Genomic DNA, 20,229 nt, shown 5'->3' on the forward strand with positions numbered 1-20,229 from the left:
CGGGATAAACGTGGCATATGGGAGTTCCCACTTAGATGTTTCCCCCTCACCTTGGCCGGGTTTATGAACTCGCTCTAGGGTGAGGATGTTTAATGGCAGGAGGGCTTCACTGCCACACCTGCCACCCACCGTCCTTTCTCTACCAGTTCCCCACTTATTCATTCCTCCATCCATCAAGAATAGGTACGGTGCTGCCAAGTCTTACACAGCATGCCCTTGACCTAGCACTCTGGAATACCATGTGGCGTTGACTCACAGAATAAACAAACTATTCCATTTTCAGCTGTGCAAAAACCAAATCCCAGGCTCGTGAACGTGGCCTTTAGCACTTCGATGCTATTGATTGCTTTGTCTGATGGCCAAGTGATTTCCTCAGCTGCTTTCCTTCTAATTTTTGAGACAGGGTCCAAAATGGATGAGTCAATACTGGAGATGTGGTACATATATACAATGGAATTTTACTAAGCCATAAAGAAAGGTGAAATTGGTAGGACAATGAATGGAACTGAAAAACTACCAGATTGAGTGTGGTGATCTGTGCTCACATAGACAAACACCTTATGTCCATCTCATGTGGTGATCTTGCCTCTAACTGTCAAATCTTTAGGCTTTAGGCTGGCAAGTGGGCAAAGGTCAGGAATCTAGGAAGTGGTCCTTGGGACTGGAGAAAAGTGGATAAAAAGATGAGATGGGGAAGACAAGCCATCAAAAGGAAAGGGGGATACCAGAGGTGGAACAGGCAGAGAGATCACATGGAAACCTGTGACTTCACTAATTACAAATGAAGCAGTTCCCAGGAGTAAGAAGGCATCTTGGCTCACGGCTGGGGCACGTGTTCCATCACGTTGTGGTGGTGAATGTCTGCAATCCCAGGGCTGGAGATCAAGGGCTGCATAGCCAGATCCTGTCTCAAAGAAAGGAAACAAACAGAAGCCATCCGGGTAAGAGACAGTCGGGGCAGAGCAATGAGTGGCCAGTGCTGTGAGAAAAGAGACCACCCCCCGGATGCTGTCAGGGAGGAGCTGGCCCAGGTGCTGCTACAACTGGAGATGGTGTTATCTAAGAGAAGCAGTTTACGGGAGGAAAGATAGATTTTTACTCATGGTCTCAGAGGCTTCTTTCCCAGGTTGACTGGATCCATCGCTTTGGGCCTGGGGTGGAGCAAGACAGACTGCTCACTTCATGACAGATAGGAAGCAAGGAGGGGCAGGACTTTCAGAAGCCTATGCCTACAACCTACTTTCACCAATCAGGCCCTACCTCCTAGACTTTTCACCTTTTACCCAAGGAGCATCACCAGCTGGATGCCAAGTTCTCACTCAGCACGTGAGCCCAGGGAGGACATTTCATCTTCAAAGTATAGTAGTGAAGTAGTCATTCATGTAGATAGATATACCATGGAGAAGAATGTTCTGGAAAGAAGGAAACACCAGCACTGGCAAAAATACTCCCTTTTATTATAGGATTTTATTCAGTCACTAAAAAGAAACGAAGTGGGGCCAGTGAATTAGGTCAGCACATGAAGGTGCTTGATGTCAGGCCTGAAGACCTACGTTCAATCCCCAGGACCAACGTGGTAGGAGAAGGGGACTGTCTCCTTTAAGTTGTCCTCTGTCTTCCGTACATGCTCATGCTGATTGTGTGCACACACGCACACGCACACGCGCACACACACACACAATAAATAAATGTAATTTGTAATGAAGTACTGACAGATGGATGAATTTCAAAACTATCATCCCAACTGAAAAGCCAGCAGACATAAAAGATCACCGTAACTGTTTGTTTCCACTTACAACAAAGACTCAAAAAGAGACAGACTCAGAGAATCAGTGCAGATTGATGGCTGCCCAGAGGAATGCTTGTGGCTGAATGGACTTGGGGTTCCCACACGGATATAAAAACATTTTAGAACTACACAGAGGCAGCGCTTGTAGAGCATTGCAGATGTGCAGGATGCCACTGAACCTCAAAGGGGTTGACTTTATAGAATGTGAATTTTACCCCAGTAAAATTTCAAAGTAAATTTAAGAATGGACGTAAAGACACATCTATAATCTCAGTACTCGGGAAGAAGGAGGATCTTGAAGTTGAAGACCAGGCTGAGCTATGTAACAAAGCCCTGTCTCATCATATATAATGTATATTTAAAAAGTGAGATGACTTGCTGGGTGGTGGCAGCACACCCCTTTAATCCCAGCACTCGGGAGGCAGAGACAGGCTGATCTCTGAGTTCAAGGCCAGTCTGGTCTACAGAGTGAGTTCCAGGACAGCCAGGGCTACAAAGTGAGACCCTGTCTCAAAAAAATAAAATAATAAAAATAAAAAGTGAGCTGGCTTAAAGAAAAACTACAAATGAGAATGCGGAAAAAAAGCAAGATGCCCCAACTGCAGAAGCCAAGACAGTAGAAACTTCTGGGTGGATAAGGGGTGCAGAGGTGTTCAGCGGCACAGAGGGCATGTGGACATGGGCTGCTGAACGGCCGCTTCTCATCCTGAATGGCATTGCATATGGGTGTATGCTTTCCTATCAGATCACACAGAAACCTTCTATGCATTCTGCTATAGAGCATGAACTTACACCATTTAAAAGGTCTCAAGGGCAGGGGAGAAAGCCCTGTCTGTAAAGTGCTTGTCTTACAAGTGTGAGGACTCAAGTCGAACTCCCAGAACCCGTGTGAAAAAGCCAAGCATGGTGGCACATGCTCGTAACCCCAGCTCTGGCGAGGCAGAGACAGGCAGATCCCCGAGGCTCACTGACCAGTCAGGCAGTGAGGCTGAAGAGCTCCAGGCTAGTGAGAGACCCTCTCTCCAAAACCAAGGTAGATGGCGCTAACGGAATGACACCCGAAGTTGGTCCTCTAGCCTCAGGTGTGCATGAACATGTATACTAGTACACACCTGCAGACACCCCCCACACACACACACATACCACACAACCCACAACACACATGCACACTTCAGAAAAGAAAGAAAATTATGTGGCTGGTAATGCAGGCATTGTATGGGTCCTAAAAGCAACCTGACACCCCTAAAGGTAGCTGACAGTCAATGAGATGTCCTGAAGATAAACACCCCCTGCGATGCCCCCTCCTCCTCCAGAGAAGCAATCCTGAACAATAGCTGCATAGCCATCCTCTGGGCCCTGGGAACATCTCCTGCCTGTCCCAGCTCTGGCTCACGCAGCCGCCAGTCCATCCCAGCAAATCCCTTCTATCCCAAGGCAGGGCCAGCCTAGGGTGGAGAAGGGCCTGGATCAGCAGGATTCCTGAAACACGTGCCCTAATTGCAGGCTACCAGCTAAAGGAGCCTCATTGTGCCCAGCTGGAATGAAGGAGCAGGAAGAGCAGGTGAAACCACCCCTCTGGTTACTGTGCTCCCTCTCCTGGAACATTCCCGAGGGATCTTCCCAACCTCTTCTCCTCAAAGCTCCAGCCAAACCAGCTAAGTGCTTGAAAAACTCTGCTATCTAGCAGCTCTGTTTGTTAATTGCCTGCCTGGACTCAGGGAGCGACAGTCACCTTTTGTTCTTTTTTATAACATTATTTACAAGTATTTTACTTGATCTACACAAAAATAATAAATAATATATTAGAAATCTGTTCTGAAAAATAACAAAACCCTAATTCAGTTTGAGTTGAGAAACAATAAATGCTATAAATTTTGGCTCCCATCACTGAAAAGCCCAGTGGTTTGTAGTTTCAGATGCTGCAGGATACAGAGCCCAGAACATGAGCTCAGAACTTGGACTTTCTCCTTCTCGTCTGTGATGTTAGCTCCGTTCTTAGACATACGCCCCCACACAGTGTCAAGATGATGTCATAGTCCTAGCACGTGCCCCACCTCTCAGCACCCTAAGAGAAAAGAAGATTCTCTCCTTAAATGATTTCTAACTCACTGAGTGAGCTGTGTTCACATATTTGGGCCATCGTCCCTTTCCTGAATCAAACAGTGCCACCAAAGGATGAAACTGTGACCTGCCAGGCCTGGCTTCTGCACTTATTTCTGAACTGGGGGAGCAGCCTGGGATTTAAGGGCAACATGGAAAGAGAGTAGGGTGAGGAGTGATTATCCAGGAGCCTCCAGCACTCAGCACGGATAATAGATACAGGTGACAGATAGGGAATGGGAAGTGGGGAAAGAGCAGAAGAGAAAACAAAGGCCATCGTTATTCTATGATGTCAGGCTTCCAAGATATGTCACCTTGGCCATCTTTTCATACCAGTCCAGCTTGGAGGGGTTCCCAAGCCAAGAATCTGAAAGTGACCAATGTGTAAACATGAGAAAGCAAAGCAGAGGACATTGGGGTGAGAAATGAGGCTGGCCATCCGTGGCTCCCTGACAGCCCTGTAAGACAGTTAACCACCAGGTCTCATCAACCTCGGATCCAACTTCTAAAGTCACTTTAAATTTTACCTGCAGGTACTCATCCATAATCAATGAACCCATCCATATGTCCATCCATCTTCCAACCCATCTATCCATCCATCCATCCATCCATCCATCCATCCATCCATCCATCCATCTATCCACTCACCCATTCAACTCTCCATCTACACACCCATCTATGTATCCCTACACCCATCCATTCATACACACACATACACACACACACACACACACACACACACACACATATCCAACTACCCACCTATCCAAAAATTACCTTTTAAACTCTGAAGTTGTACTATCTGGTTCAAATCCAAGTAAGAACACTTATAAATATGTGACTTTGAGCAAGATTTTTGATCAGTACATGACTCCAATTTTGCTACATAAGATTGTTTTGAGCCAGGTCTGGTGGCTCAGGCCTCTAATGCTCACTACTCAGGAGGCTAAGCAGGAGGATTGTAATCTCAAGGATTGCCTGGGCTACAAAATATGTTAAAGGCAAATTTTGGTAATGTCAGAGACATGTATTTAAGAGAGAGAGAGAGAGAGAGAGAGAGAGAGAGAGAGAGAGAGAGAGAGAGAGAGAGAGAGAGAGAGAGAGAAGGAAGGAAGGAAGGAAGGAAGGAAGGAAGGAAGGAAGGAAGGAAGGAAGGAAGGAAGGAAGGAAGGAAGGAAGGAAGAAAAAAGAGGGGGGAGGGAAGGAGGGAGGGAGGGAGGAAGGAAGGAGACAGAGTGTGAAGAGGGATGGAAATACAACTTAACGGGTAGAGCACTTGCCTAGCAAGCATGAGACCCTGGGTCCAGTCCCAGCACCTCAAAAACATAATAACAGATAAAAATACATATATGTATATGATGAAGAAGAGACAGTTACTAAGTCCTTTGCTAAGGGAAGGGCTCGTGAAAGATCCTTGGCAGAGTTTTCTTTGTGCGTGTGGGAGAGTTGTGGGTGTGGGTGTGTTTGCAGGCTGGTGCAGGCACGTGTGAAGGTGCATGTGTGCACATATCCACCTGGAGGCCAGAGGTCAACTCTGGGTGTTGTTTCTTAGGTGCCATCCACCCCATTTTTTTTCCGACAGTGTTTCTCATTGACCTGGGGCTCACTGATTAGGCTAGGCTGGCCAGTCATCCCCAGAGATCCACCTGCTTCTGCCTCTCGAGTACTGGTATTAGGCACCACCGTATCTGACTTTTTATTTTCATTCGTGTGTGTGTGTGTGTGTGTGTGTGTGTGTGTGTGTGTGTGTGTGTGTAGCCTATGTATGTGTGTTCACAACAATGTTAGGGGACACTCACCAGTGCATGGGTGTGAAACCCAAAGGTCAATTTTAAATATTTTCCTCTATTGCTCTCCACCTAATTTTTCAGACAGGCTCTCTCACTGAACCTTGACTCACCTATTGGCAGTCTTGCTGACCAGTGAGTCCCAGGATCTGCCTATCTCAACCTTCTCCTCAAACCCTGGGTTATAGGTACACACCACTGTGGTGATATTTTATTTGTGTTCTAACAAATAAAACTTAATCTGGGGATCAGGGGACAGAGCCAGCCACTAGATTAGACTAGTTTAGATAGAGGTCAGGCAGTGGTGGCACACACCTATAATCCTATCTCTTAGGAGGCAGAGATCCATCTGGATCTCTGTGAGTTCAAGGCCACACTGGGAACAGAGCCAGGCATGGTGGTACACCTTTAATCCCAGCACTTGAGATCTCATATATTTGCTTGGGAAGGACACGCGCATTTAATCCCAGGAAGTGATGGCAGGAAGCAGAAAGGTATATAAGGTGTGAGGACCAGGAACTAGAGGCATTTTAGCAGCAGTTCAACTGAGATCCATTTGGGTGAGGACTCAGAGGCTTTCAGTCTGAGGAGACAGGGTCATTTGAGGAGTTGGCAAGGTGAGGTTGGCTGTGGCTTGTTCTGTCTCTCTGATCTTTCAACTTTAACCCCAATATCTGGCTCCAGGTTTTTTATTAAAAAGACCATTTAGCGATTTGTGTTACACACCACCACACCAGTTCTTTGCATAGATTTTGGGGTCTTCCTGCTTACGCAGGACACACTGACACTGAGCCATCTCCCCAGCTCCACATCTGGGTGTTTATGTGGATGCTGTGCACATCTGGATGTTTATGTGGATGCTGTGGATCGAACTCAGGTCCTCAAGCTTGAGTGGCGAGCACTTTACCGACTAAGTCATCTCTCCAGTCCCTTGGCAGAATTTTTTAGTGTTGAGTTTCTGTTGTTGTTTCCCAACATTAAACACCACACACCAGATGTTGGTAAAGCAACTTACAGGTTGTTTGGGGCAGGCCACTGTTTTCTCTCTGTGTTCCTGCAGGCAGATTTTGGCTATAAGAACTGTTGGGACCACAAGGTATTCTGGGACTTCCTGATTTGAGAGTGGGGAGAAGATGGGAGGGAGGGAGGAGAGAAGGGAGGGAGAGAAAGAAAGGAAGGAAGCAAGGAAGGAAGGAAGGAAAGAAATATTTAATTATCTTTAATTTAAAATAAAATAATAAAGGTGTTTCTGGTGGTGATCTCATCCTTCTGTTGTTGGGTCAGAGGTCAACCAGGCCCCACTGGTGTCCAGGTGGCTGGTCCTGGTGGCTTCAGGTGAAGTTGTTTCTCTACCTGCAAGCGTCCTTTCCTTCAATTCTTGTTCACATGACTCTCCATCCACACCCACACCCATCCCCCGTCAAGCAGGACCCAGGTTCACTGAAGACTCTGCCCCTTTACTGCCCTCTTTTTACTGCCCTCGTATTAAGCTTCTTGGGGCAGCAGACCCCTGACTTGTACTAGTTTGGGTAAATGAGCACAGAGGTCGATGTAGTCAGCTAAATTAAATGTGCAGGTGTACTAGCTTTAGTCATCATATGGACCAGGTAGTCAGTGAGCCATGGGATAACAGGATGACTCTCTCTTCCCAGTTTCTCTGATTTTGACTTTTAGTCTGTCTCAAATCACATCAGTCCACGGGGTGGAAAAGCCTGGCCCCACACCCCAGTCCACATCGCTTTCATAATTCATTCATGTCAAAGAAAATGTGATCCTTCCTCCCAGCATACATTTAGCAGGTCCACTGAGCGACTCTTAACAGGTCCAGTTGGGTCATGTGACCAGCTGTGACCCAATCACAGTTGGTCAGAGGATGGGATCCTATGATTGGCCATGTCCCTGTCATATTCCCACTCTTGTTCTGGGTGAGTTTCACCCAAGTCACATGGATCCCCAAAGAATAGTGGCTGAGCAAATAAGTACAAGTCCTCATCTTGAGCAAGCCGTACTTGAACTCTGAATGACCCACTCAGTTGGGAGACCTCCCAAGTCCCTTCATTCCTCAGCTCCCCCAACTTTCCCCCTCATTCTTCAGTAGGCGTCTACTCCTAAGGCTTACCTGGAATGTAAAACACTCTCAGCCCCTCTCTTCCCACTCCTTCACCCCCCTCCACCCTTGTGCTTGACCCACTCTGAATCTGGCAGGCTTTCAGCCTTCCCTGTTCATCAGCCCTCCTCATTGGCTTCTTACTGCTCCAGACCCAATGTCTAAACATTTCCACTCTTCCCTCAATACCTCCTCACCCTTCAATCCTCACAACTCTGGATCCATACAAATGGGAGACTTTGTCTTCCTGCTAGTGTCCTCATCAGCCACTTGGGGGACAATCATAATGGTACCAATCACCCAATTACTTATTCTGGCCAGGGCAATGACAGCATATGGCTTTTCAGACTTTGATATGACTCAAGCCTGAAATGCAGGTTCTAATCTGGTAGATGAAGAGAGAGATGTGCAGTTCTAGTCAGCTTCTGTGTGAGGTCAAAGCTGCTGTCCTCAGAGATTCTTAGAGCAATTAGGGCTTGGCACCCCTTCAGCGCAGTGCTCTGTGGGCAATCCTAAGGGTACAATCTACCAGAGGGACAATTTGATGCCAAGACTATCAGTGTTCTTCCATGGAGTTTCTGATCAGTGGGTATATTGCAAGCTAATAGAATATGTGATTTTAACAAGTTCAAAGTGATTCTTATCTTTCTGGATGGTGGGGAAATAGTGCTTTCTCATGTCATTTGGTTTGTGTGACTCACCAGCATCCAGAGTTCTCTGTTGTCCATAGATCCACACTTTCCCAGTCTCCTTAACTCTCAGGAGGTGAATGAACCCCCACCTTGTAAAGCAAACTCAGAATGGTTGACATGAAAGAGCTAAGCCTGCCTGTAACATTACTTACAAGCCCTCTTGTCTTTGTTCACGTCTTTCCAGCACTGGAGAAAAAGACTTCTTGCCTACTTGAACTCATCCTGTCTACATCTCTCAGTCCCCTTGCTCTTCCACAGCTCTACTTCTATGAGGTCTCCAGCTCTTCCACAGCTGGCCCATCCTCTGCCTGTTCAGATTCTCCTAAACTTCTCCCTTCTTGTGCCTCATCTTCTCTCTTCCTTCACCACCAAGCTTATCTTTTCTCCCCCATCTCTCCATAGCCTATAATACTATCACTGAAAAGTGCTATCACCGCATCAGTAAAAAAGCATTTTAAATATTTTTAAGCCTTTCGGGGGAGCTGGGGAGTCAGCTCAGTGAGCAAGAGAGTTTGCTTCACAAGCACGATGACAGAACTTGGAACCATGTAAAAAGACAGACGTGGCTGTGCACACACCTGTAACTCCAGTACTGGGGGAGAGAGGGAAGCAGTGGAGACAGGGGGAACACTGGGGTCTCTGGCTAGCCAACCTACCAGAAACACAGTGATGTACTCCAAGTTCAGTGCAAGGCCTGTCTCAAATAAATAAGGTGGAGTGTGTTAGAGCAAGACACCCCGTATCCTCCTCAGGTCTCTGCTCATGCTCCAGGCACACACACCTGCACACATACACACAAGCATTTTTTTTCTGAAATCAATTGAAATTTTGGATGAGTTGCAAAAAATAGTATGGGGGATCCCCATACACACTGTAGTCAGTTTCTTCTAATGCTACTATCTCCTGAAACTATGAAATGTTTATTAGAATTAAGAAATGAGTGATGATAAAATACTATATACTGAACTGAAGAAATAAGCATTGATACAATACTATGTGCTGAACATTTTACTGTTTCTCCCACCAATGTCTTAAAAGTTTGTGTCTTTAATTCTACAATGACTACATTCATTAATTTAATAATTAGAAAGTACAAATATAAAAAGAAAAAAAATATGGGCACTGAAGCATATTATCTACGGTCACAAGATGGATTAATGGATGAGGCTGCTTGCTGCCAAGGCTGAGTTCCATCTCTAGGACCTATATGATAGAAGGAGAGAATTGAGTTTTCTTCTCACCTCCATATTACACAGTGGCACTGGAGTGTATTTGTTCACACACATAAATAAATAAATAAATAAATAGATAAATCTAACAAAGTTAAAAGATCATCAACATACAACTGTGTGCTTCTCATAACACTGGGTAAACTACACACACACACACACAGACACAGACACAGACACACACACACACACACACACACACACACACACACACACACACACGCTCATCCACGTATAGAGCAAAAATACATTCTTTGTGTCCTGCAATCTATTTCTCCCACTTAAAAAAATTATACTATATTGCTGTCCAAAATAGCAATTATAGCTGTAGACCAATTTTATTTGATTATTTTCATTTTACTAATAACTAAGTATTTTATTTATTAAATAGATGTTTTAATTTTATTAAAATGTAAACCTTTGTGGCTGGAGAGCTGGCTCAGAGGTAAGAAGTGCTTACTGAGGACCTGAGTTTGGTTCCCAGCACTCCTAGGACACTCAAGACCACCTCTAACTCCAAATCTAGAGGACCTAAAGCCTTCCTGCAGCCTCTGAGGACAAGGACACACATACACTCACAAACATAAAGACACACAGATGGACACACACACTCACAAACACACGGGCACTCATACACACAAACATACACACAGACACACTTACACACACAGACACTCACATATAGATACTCACACACAGATATATACTCACAAACACACAGGCACTCATACACACAAACACATTCACACAAACACACACACACAGACACTCACATACAGATACTCACACACAGATATATACTCACAAACACGCAGACACATACTCACACACATACACACATACATACTCACACAGACATACACACACATGCAAACAGACACATACACACAAAAATAAATAAATAAATAAATAAATAAATAAATAAATAAATAAATAAATAAATAAAACTCTTTAAAATTTTAACCTTTGAACAGGTAATAGAGTTAGTTTCAGGGTTCAATATTCCAAAGGTATTTGACAAAGGAATTTAGTCAAAATCTTCCTCCTATCCTTATTTCCCACTCACCTAGTTCTCTCCTGCACTATTACAAAGACCAGAAATAGCTGATGGTGGCACCCCTCCATAATCCCCAGTACTCAGGAGGTGGAAACAGGAGGACCCTAAGTTCAAAGCCAGCCTAAGTATATAGTAGGATACTATTTCAAAAGAAAAAATTAAAGCAATTGGCAAATTTGGGGATAAACTATTACCCTATTTCTAAATCCTCGGGCTGTTTAACCAGGCCTGGTTTAGCACACAGTGTGCATCCTTCCTTGCCCTTCATTGGTTATTTTCTTGGAGTGGGTGCCTAAGATTTTGATTTCAATTTCTCTCCACGAAGACTGCACATTCCTTCCACGCACCCAGACCCACTCAGGTTATCAGATTGTAGCAGGCATGTGAACCATGGGATTAGCATTTTAATCTGCATTTCTTTGGTAACCAGAAAGGTTGGAACATGTTTATTCCATATGCATTATAGACAGTTTTCTTGGGAAATGACCACATAGCCTTTCCTCCTCTTTTCACTCCCCACTGACTTTTCAACTCCTCACAGGTAGTCCTCGCTCAGTCCCTCTCATACTGAGACTCAGCAGCAAGAGCTGCTTCATTAGCACACAGGCAGATGAGCCCTTTCCAGCCACACCCTATTAAATTTCCTGCCTCTGAGCATCACTGACCAGGTCAGGCCCCTCTCCTGAGCACTGCAGACCAGGCCAGCCTGTTTAAAGACTTTTTATGGCTGTTAAATGGAATATGTTGTTGTTAAATCTAGCTCTATTACAGAATTAACATTGTTTAAAAACAACACCAAACAAACAACAACAACAACAAAACCCTTACTATATAGATAGGCTAGCTTCGAACTCACACTCACAGAGATCCACCTGCCTCCCAAAGTCTAAAATTAAAGGCATGTGCACCCATGCTCTGCTCAAAATGTAAAATGTATTATAAAATGGAGTTGTCTCTATTAGTCTTCTCCTTTTCTATGCACCCAACTCTGTGTCATTTTTTAAAAATCCTTCAAGACAAGCTGCCCAAATATTCTTGGATATGTGGTCTTCTTCTGGAAGGTGTTCAGCTGACAAGCACAGTCATGGAGAAGAGTGGAGAGGACAGAAGAGATAGTGATGGAGGAAAGTAAGAGAACTATACACACAAAATGTTGACATTGGGCCTTCGCACACATGTGTGGACGCAAACACAAGCATAGGCGTCCACATCTGCACATATACATGCATATACACTATACACACAAAATAAAAACTATCAACTTAAATTATATGAATAAATTGTACACACATGTCTTAGTCAGTGTCCTATTGTTGTGAAGAGACACCATGGCCATAGCAACTCTTATAATGGAAAATAGTTAATTGAGGCTGGTTTACAGTTTCAGAGGTTTGGTCCATTCTCATCATGGTGGAAACCATGGTGACATGTAGGCAGACATGGTGCTGGAGAAGTAGCTTGAGAGTTCTACATCTATATCCTCAGGCAGTAGGAAGAGAGAAACACTGGGTCTGACTTGAGCTTCTGAAACCTCAAAGCACACCCCTAGTGGCATGCTTCCTTCAACAAGGCCACACCTCCCATCCCCTGCCAAGTAGTGCCACTCCCTAATGGCCAGCATTCAAATATAGGAGCCTGTGGGGTCCATTCCTATCCAAATCACCACATATATTTTATATATCACGTGAAAACAAAGATTATTTGGGGGAGGAAGAGGGACAGGAGGAGGGGAATGGGACACAAGAGAAAGAAATTGGGGTAAATATTAGCAGAATGCAATGATCTACATCTATGAAGATGCCATGAAGCTCATTATTTTGAATGCTAACTAAAATGTAACCAAAGGAAACCAGGTGCCAGTCCCTTCCTACGTCATGGAGGAAGTGTCTTCTCCCTGGAGCTCCCTGAGGGTCTGTCCCACCCCTCATCCTGGGAAAGCACTCATCTTTTTTATTCCTGTAATTCTGCCCTTTCTGAACTGTTTATAAATGAAATTATATGGTAATTTTTAAATCTCTGGGTTCTTTCACTCTGTGTGATATTTGGAAGGGTCTCGTTGAGTTGCACAGGCCAGGTGTGGACTCACTCTGCATCCCAGGCAGGCCTTCAGCTTGCAATCCTCCTACTTCTACCCCCCAGGTAGCTGAGATGAGAGACCTGTGCCACCATGCAAGTCCCTCTTGAAGGACATTTGTTTCCAATCTCTGGCCATGACAATATCTTTGAACAAACTCTTCATATATGTGTGTAAGCATTTCTGTTCAATAGATTTCCAGAAGGGGAATTCCAGGGCCAACAGGTGTGTGTGTCTTTACCATGTAGAATGCCTATTTCCCGACATATTCTCTAACACACAGTGTTAAACTTTCTCACTCTTGTCAACTTGGTAGGTCTTTTGAGAAAAGTGACCTGAATGAGTGGAGAGCTTACATCTGCACAAAAATCCACACACGTGTATTAATAATTAGCTTTATTCATAATTGCCAAACTGGAAGAGAAATTGAAAGTAATCAAGATATCCTTCCCTAGTTGAGAGGATAAATAAGCTACACCATGGCAGAGTGTCCAAAGATAAGAGCTGAGAGCTGAGAGCAGTGTTCAGAACTGAGAAGGAACCAAGGTATCAAGCCATGAAACGATATGGAGGAAACTCAGACACATTTGCCTAAGTGCGAGAGGCAGCCTCCAACACTGTGACTGTGTGGCTTGCTGGGAAAGGCAGAACCTCTGTCGACAGGAAAAGATCAATGTTGCTGGGGAATTTGGGGAGAGATGGGAGGAATATCAGAGCACAGAGGTTTGCGACAGTGGTGAGAAGACTCGGGTTGCTGCCCTGTCTGTGAACAAACCATAGCATATTTGTCCCGATCCCCAAGTGTCTACTGATGGCTGCAGGTTTAGGTGACAGTGAGGAAGCAATCGCATACTTGTCCCAATCCCCAATGATGACTGCAGGTTTAGGTGATAGTGAGGAAACACAGCATGGTTCACCAGCCCCAGCAACTACAGTGCTGGCTGAGGCACTGGCGGGAAGAAGTCAGGGCATGTGTGGGGGACGGATGCACGTGACAAACCCATGTCCCTCTCCCTTCCACTTATTTCTCTGTGAATGCAAAGCTACTCTACAAGAATTATATTCAGAAACTGGTACCTCTTAAGCCGGGCATAGTAGCACACACCTTTAATCTCAGCACTCAGAAGGCAGAGGCAGGCAGATCTCTGAGTTCAAGGCTAGCCTGTTCTACAGAGTGAGTTCCAGGATAGTCAGGAGTACACAGAGAAACTCTCTCTCTCTCTCTCTCTCTCTCTCTCTCTCTCTCTCTCTCTCAAAAACAAAACAAAACTGATACTTCTTCATTGTTTTTGTTTGCTGCTATTCTCTGAGTATTTCATTTTTTATTGTTTTATTTTTCTCCACTAAAATTATTGGAAGGGAAATATTAAAAATATTCTCATTTCCCCTTTCTTTTATAGTATATTTTATATATTTAAAGATTTATTTAAAAATGTATTATGCTGGGTTGCATTGGGACATTTTCAGACAAGTATAGAATGTATTTTGGACACATTCCTCTTAAAATCAGAGCGCCTCTTTATTTTAAGTATTTCTCCACTATGAATGAGGCTGCGTGCACTTTTGGTGTTTGGAATTCAATAGCATTTTCAATGGATTAAACTTTCCCCTGGGATGGCTGATGTAGCACACAACTCCCAGATTTTACCATCTTTTTCTGATTATTTTTCCTTCGCCGTCATCTTTTCTGGCTCCCCACCCCGTTTCCCTCTCCAAATGGCAATGCTCTATGGTTTGACCTTTAGTGCCCTCCACGATAGGCTGCATTCCTGACTTCTCATTCTGCATCTTTAAGTAACTCTTATGGTGCCTCAGATCCACATCCCCCTCAACACCCTGCAGATGCCTTAAACTAGTCTCTATTCTTGACTTGAATCTCCTACTCCCAAACTTGTCCAGGCTCCCTAAGTATCAGCTGAGACCCTGCCCCTCATTCACCCAGTTAGTAAAGCAGAAAACCTGGGAGTCACTCTAGCTTCACCCCAACCCAGTCACTGTTATAATTTAGATCTCATTGTTCCCCCAAAGACCAAGATACTAAAAGCTTGATCCCCATGAGGTTGTTCCTGGTTGGTGACTGAGTGGGAGAAAGGCTTTGGGGAGATCCTTGAGGGTGTATCATTGAAGGGGGCGGTGGACGCCCACTCCATCCTTTTTCCACCTGGCAATGTAGTGAGTGGCTTTGCTTGGCCATGAGCTCCTGCTGTGACGGACTGACTCACCACCACCAACGGCACTGGGGCCATCAGAGCATGCAGTGGTGTCTCTAAAACCATGAGCCGAAATAATCCTTTTCTCTTGATGAGTTGAATGCTTCGGGTATTGTGAGATATTGAGAGAAAGCTGAGCATCATAGTCACCAACCCCTAGGAGCTGAGCAGCTCCAAAAAGAGTTGGCCCAATGGTTAGAACAATGGCCCTATCTAGACATGTGGGTTTGTGGAAAGACATCTCAAATTGTTTGTAAGCGTTTCTTTCAAACTTCCTTTGGGCTATACTCTGTTCAACTTGGTTCCCCAAGATAACTACTCATTATCTAAACCTAGTGTTATATTTAAAAGATTATCCAAAATATGTCTTCTCCCACTTACAGGGAAAAAAACTGGATTTTTATGAGTAAACCATGCCTCAGGAAAGATGTCTTTATTGCTGTCAGATAGAGAATTCCCTTCTATGTTTCCCAAGACATTCAGTTCTAAAGAATGAGATTTGTTGCTTTGAGAAAACAACAGAAGCAAACAAACAAAAAAACCCTCAAAACAAAACAAAACAAAAAAACACTGAAATTATTCACCATGTGTCTTTTGAGGTTTTGATGTTGTATTGGCTGGCTGGTTTGGGAGTTGTTGTTCTGGAACCGTATCTCTCCCAGTGTAGCCCAGGCTGGTCTCAAATTCACAACCTTCCTGCCTCAACCTCCTGTGTGCAGAGTCGCAGGCATGAATACACTCAGACTCATAGTGTGTTTAATAAATGTATTTGTGATTTTTATTTTAAAAAGCTATCTAGGAATCACCTGCTACTTTGGGATAATTATTGCAGTTAGAGAAGATACACTACCACTGAGTTTCTTTCTTCTTCATGGGGAATAGCAGCTTTGAACTTCATCTACAGACATGGATGGAGAAGATACAGCTGCAACCAAGCCACAGGGACATTTGGGAAAGAAATGGAAGACCCTTGCAATGTGCTGTTGTTGGCTGGTACATACCAGGGGCTGGAGGAAGTGACGGCACTCTTACCTCCAAAGTGAAGCAAAAGTTTGTTCTTCTCAAGTCTGAGATGAGTAAGTGTCAACATTATGCTGTGATCGTATGCAGGCCGTGTCAACAACGCTCAGGATCACACCCAGTCCTCACATTGGCCCTGTCAGGTAAGCACTTATCTTCATCCCATTCTACTGGGGGAATAAAGGAAAGGAAGGAAGGGAGGGAGGGAGGGAGGGAGGGAGGGAGGGAGGGAGGGAGGGAGGGAGGGAGGGGGGAAGAAGAAAGGAAGGAAGGAGAGAGAGGGAGAAAGAAAGGAAGGAAGAAAAGGAAGAGTCTCTGAAAACTTCAGTTTCATATGTGTTACAGACCAACCCCAAAATATAGAGCCCTAGCTCTTCACTGTACTTGACAGTGACTCATCTGTGCCCGGCTCCAGCCATAGAGCATCCAGCCATAGACACACTGCTTTCCTGTGCCTATCTGAGATTTCTCAGCACAACCAAAGAAGATCACACCAGGCATGGTGGCATACGCCTTTAGTTCCAGCACTCAGGAGCCAGACACAGGCATATCTCCACTCATTCTAGACAAGCCTGGTCTACATAGAGAGTTCCAGGCTAGCCAGAGTTGCATGGTGAGATCATATCTCAGAAACAACAACAATAAATATCAGACAGTCTGGCCATTACCAGTCCCTGGCTCACTCCTTGCCCTTGGCCTTGCATTCTTGAGTGACTTCCCAGTGGCTCCTGTTGGCCAACTGCAGGACACCAGCTCTGATTAGGTAAGCACAGTTCATTTCGTGACATCTCCTATCATGTTCCCTGGGCCTGTGGCAATATCCCACCCCCTAGGGTCCCAGCATTCTTTTCTCTTCATCAACCACCTCTGCAGACATCGTTCTCTGAAGTTGGCTGTAAATTTATTCACTAAATAATCTACGAAAGGACTGGAGATATAGCTTAGCTGTAGAGTGCTGGCCTAGCGTGCATGAAGCCCCGGGTTCAATTGTCAGCACCTCATTAACCAGGGGTAGTGTTGCATACCTGTAATCCAAGCACTGGGGAGGTGGAAGCAACAGAATCAGAGGTTCAAGGTCATCCTTGGCTACATAGTGAGCTCAAGGCCAGCCTGGGCTACATGTGACCTTATCTCAAAGTAATAATAAACTGTGACAGACACCAGAAAGGAGGTGAAAGCACTCAGTACTGTGATTCATGTGTGCTTGACTCTCTATGCCTATATTGTGATCGAATGGATGAATTAATGAATGGGTGCATGGGTGAATACTGCCCACGCTCTGTACCTTACAGTCTAGAAGACAAGTCGATAGAATTCCAGATGATGAGATCTACCATCAGCAGAGAACATTTTTCTAAGAGGACACCATTTGAATTTTATGAGGGTAGTCTTCCTGGAACTCTTCCTGGAGGAAGCAGGGCTTGAGCTGGAGTCTAAAGCCAAGAAAAATGAGGACAAAGAGACAGTAGGTTTCTGAAGAGAGGAAGGCCTCCACCTCACAATGGGAAGTGGGGCAAACAGGGTTTACAACAGTCTAGAACCACAAAGGAATCCCTGTAAAGTACATGGAACTTAGGTCAGACTGAGGGCAGAGGGTGCCAAGCCATGGCTTACTTTAGGCAAAAGATAAGTCCTCAAAGAAGTAAAGGCTGAGCATAGGAGTCCACATTTGTAATCCCAGCACTGGGGCAATGGAGGCAGGATATGTGAGTTCAAGGCCAGCCTAGTTACATAGTGAGACTGTTACAAAAAAAGAAAGAAAGAAAGAAAGAAAGAAAGAAAGAAAGAAAGAAAGAAAGAAAGAAAGAAAGAAAGAAAGAAAGAAAGAAAGAAAGAAAGGAAAGCAAGAAGGTCAAAGCTCAAAGGGGGAGGAGAGATGAGAGTCTGGGGACATGGTTCAGTCAAGAAGTGGTGCACATGGTGAAGACCTAAGTTCAAATCCCCAGCACCCACATAAAAAGCTAGGTATGATGTGAGCATTTATAACCCCAACTTGGAAGACAGGATGATTCCTGGGGCTTGCTGGCCCGCTGACCTAGCAGAATCAGAGAGCCTCAGGATTAGCAAGTGTCCCTAACTCAGAAACAGTAAGACAGAGTGATGGGACAAGATATTCGGTGTCCTCTGCCAGTATCTACATGCATGGGCACATGCACTTGCACACCACTGTGAGCATACACCATATATATACACATACAGTAAGGTGGAAAGCCCAGAGGGGTGACCTCTGTCCTACACATGTGTGAGAGTACATACACACACACACACACACACACACACACACACACACACACACACACACACACACACACACACCAAGAAGAAGCAATGACCAAAATATCTCTATGGTCTTCTCCCAGGGACACATTGCTAGTACAGTTTTGTTTTGTTTTGTTTTGTTTTTTTCTTTTTTGGTTTTTCGAGACAGAGTTTCTCTGTGTAGCTTTGCGCCTTTCCTGGAGCTCACTTGGTAGCCCAGGCTGGCCTTGAACTCACAGAGATCCGCCTGGCTCTGCCTCCCGAGTGCTGGGATTAAAGGCGTGTGCCACCACCGCCCGGCCAGCTAGTACAGTTTATGGAGAAGTAAAGCTTAAGTGTTTTCAAGCCAGGAGTCATCAAAATAGGACCACCCAAAGCATGGCCCCCCATAAAGCCAGCTGGCTGTGGTAAGGAAGGGGCCATTGCTCCAGCTAAATCTGAGTCCTTCAACAATCGTGAAGATTGAAAAAGAACGTTCGGCACAAAGGCCTCCCCGCGTCTGCGGGTGTGAAGCTCCCTCCCCTCGCAGCTTGCTGACTCTTTAAAAGGGCAAAGTGAAAGTACAGCAAATATAAACCTTTCCCTCATTCCTTTGCAGGGCAAAAAATATTTAAACAGAGTTTAACCCATCTTAACAGGCAGCATTGAACAAACACGGGCCTCCTTCTGTAAAGACGAGCAAGCAGAGAAGGAGGACCGGATCATTTATAAAGCAGGGCAAAGGACACTGAATGGAAGATTAGAGCAGATGTACCTGATACCTCACGCTCCTGCCCAGAGGACAGTATTTAAGTGAGGTGACCTAAACTGTAGTCTTCCCAGATGTGAGACTACTAAATCCCTAAAGCAATTCTTAACGAGAAAAGAATCCACTAGGTGTGGTGGTGCACACCTTTAACCCCAGCGCTGAGGAGACAGTGCTGGATGGATCTCTCTGAATTTGAGGACAGTGTGATCTACGGATCAAGTTCCAGGCCAGCCAGGGCCACACAGTGGGACTCTGTCTCAAAAGCAATCCCTAGACTGTGGAAACACCTGGAGATGGGGCTCATGCAGCCCCAGAAGCAGCAGCTACAGTGAGTAGATTAGTCAATGCAGTCAAGCTGGTGAACCTAATGAATGGATTTAAATCTTTCCTAAAATCCAGAGGAAAAAGGTAAGAGGCAAAAAAGAGAAACAGATCAAAAGGATAAATGTTCTATGATTGGTCCCCAAAAGACCAAAGCAGGAGCGTAGCAATGGCTCCCACGATGCCACGTGACAGCAAGCTTGGAAGCACCGATCCGCTGTCTGCGCTGAGGAAAAACCATTGCTTCTGTCCACACCAGTGGTGTGAGTTCTCCTCCAAGTCTAGGTTCAAGGCAGGCACATTAGCCCTGTGAGTCCAGGCTGAGGATGAGAAGAGCAACATCTCATCTCAAACAGGCAGAGAGCCTCAAGTCTCCCTTGTCCCTCCCCTGACTTTCCTGTGTCAAGGTCCTGAGTAGAGCAGATTGCAGCTGCTCATGTGAGGGAGAGCATTCCACTCTGTGGGCCCACCGTTTCCAATGTTAACCTCATCTGGAATCTCCCATCCACATAGGCATATCCGGAAACAATGTTTCACCTATATCTGGGCACCCCATGGCCAGGCCAAGTTGATGCAGGAATGGAACATGGCACACATGCCGCCATTTTCACGGCGTCTGATTGGCTGTATAGATCAGACCTAGCCATATGGAAGAACACAGCAGAATTATTCAAGAGCATCAGCACCAGGCAACAATACTCTTGGGGACCATCTTTGAGGCTGTCACAGACCCAAACCTACCTGAGGGATACATCTGTCCCTCTTAACCTAACCTAATGAAGAAAAGAAGTGCGTGAGTGTGTTTGCGTGTTGGCATGTATGTAGTGAAGCTTGAA

The 20,229-nt window shown here is 45.1% G+C and overlaps 1 long non-coding RNA gene across 1 annotated transcript in view; it reads right to left on the minus strand.

The window, feature by feature from the left end:
* LOC121831484 (uncharacterized) overlaps window positions 1–17,545 on the minus strand; it is a 31,888-nt gene extending 14,343 nt beyond the window's left edge. The window contains exons 1-2 of the long non-coding RNA XR_006074961.2: window positions 17,351–17,545; window positions 16,078–16,232 (exon numbers count right to left, since the gene is read on the minus strand). This is a non-coding gene — a long non-coding RNA (uncharacterized LOC121831484). The remainder of the gene's footprint in view (window positions 1–16,077; window positions 16,233–17,350) is intronic.
* Window positions 17,546–20,229: the final 2,684 nt, after the last annotated feature.

This window comes from Peromyscus maniculatus, chromosome 1, assembly GCF_049852395.1.
Source record: "Peromyscus maniculatus bairdii isolate BWxNUB_F1_BW_parent chromosome 1, HU_Pman_BW_mat_3.1, whole genome shotgun sequence".
NCBI classification, from domain to species: domain Eukaryota; kingdom Metazoa; phylum Chordata; class Mammalia; order Rodentia; family Cricetidae; genus Peromyscus; species Peromyscus maniculatus.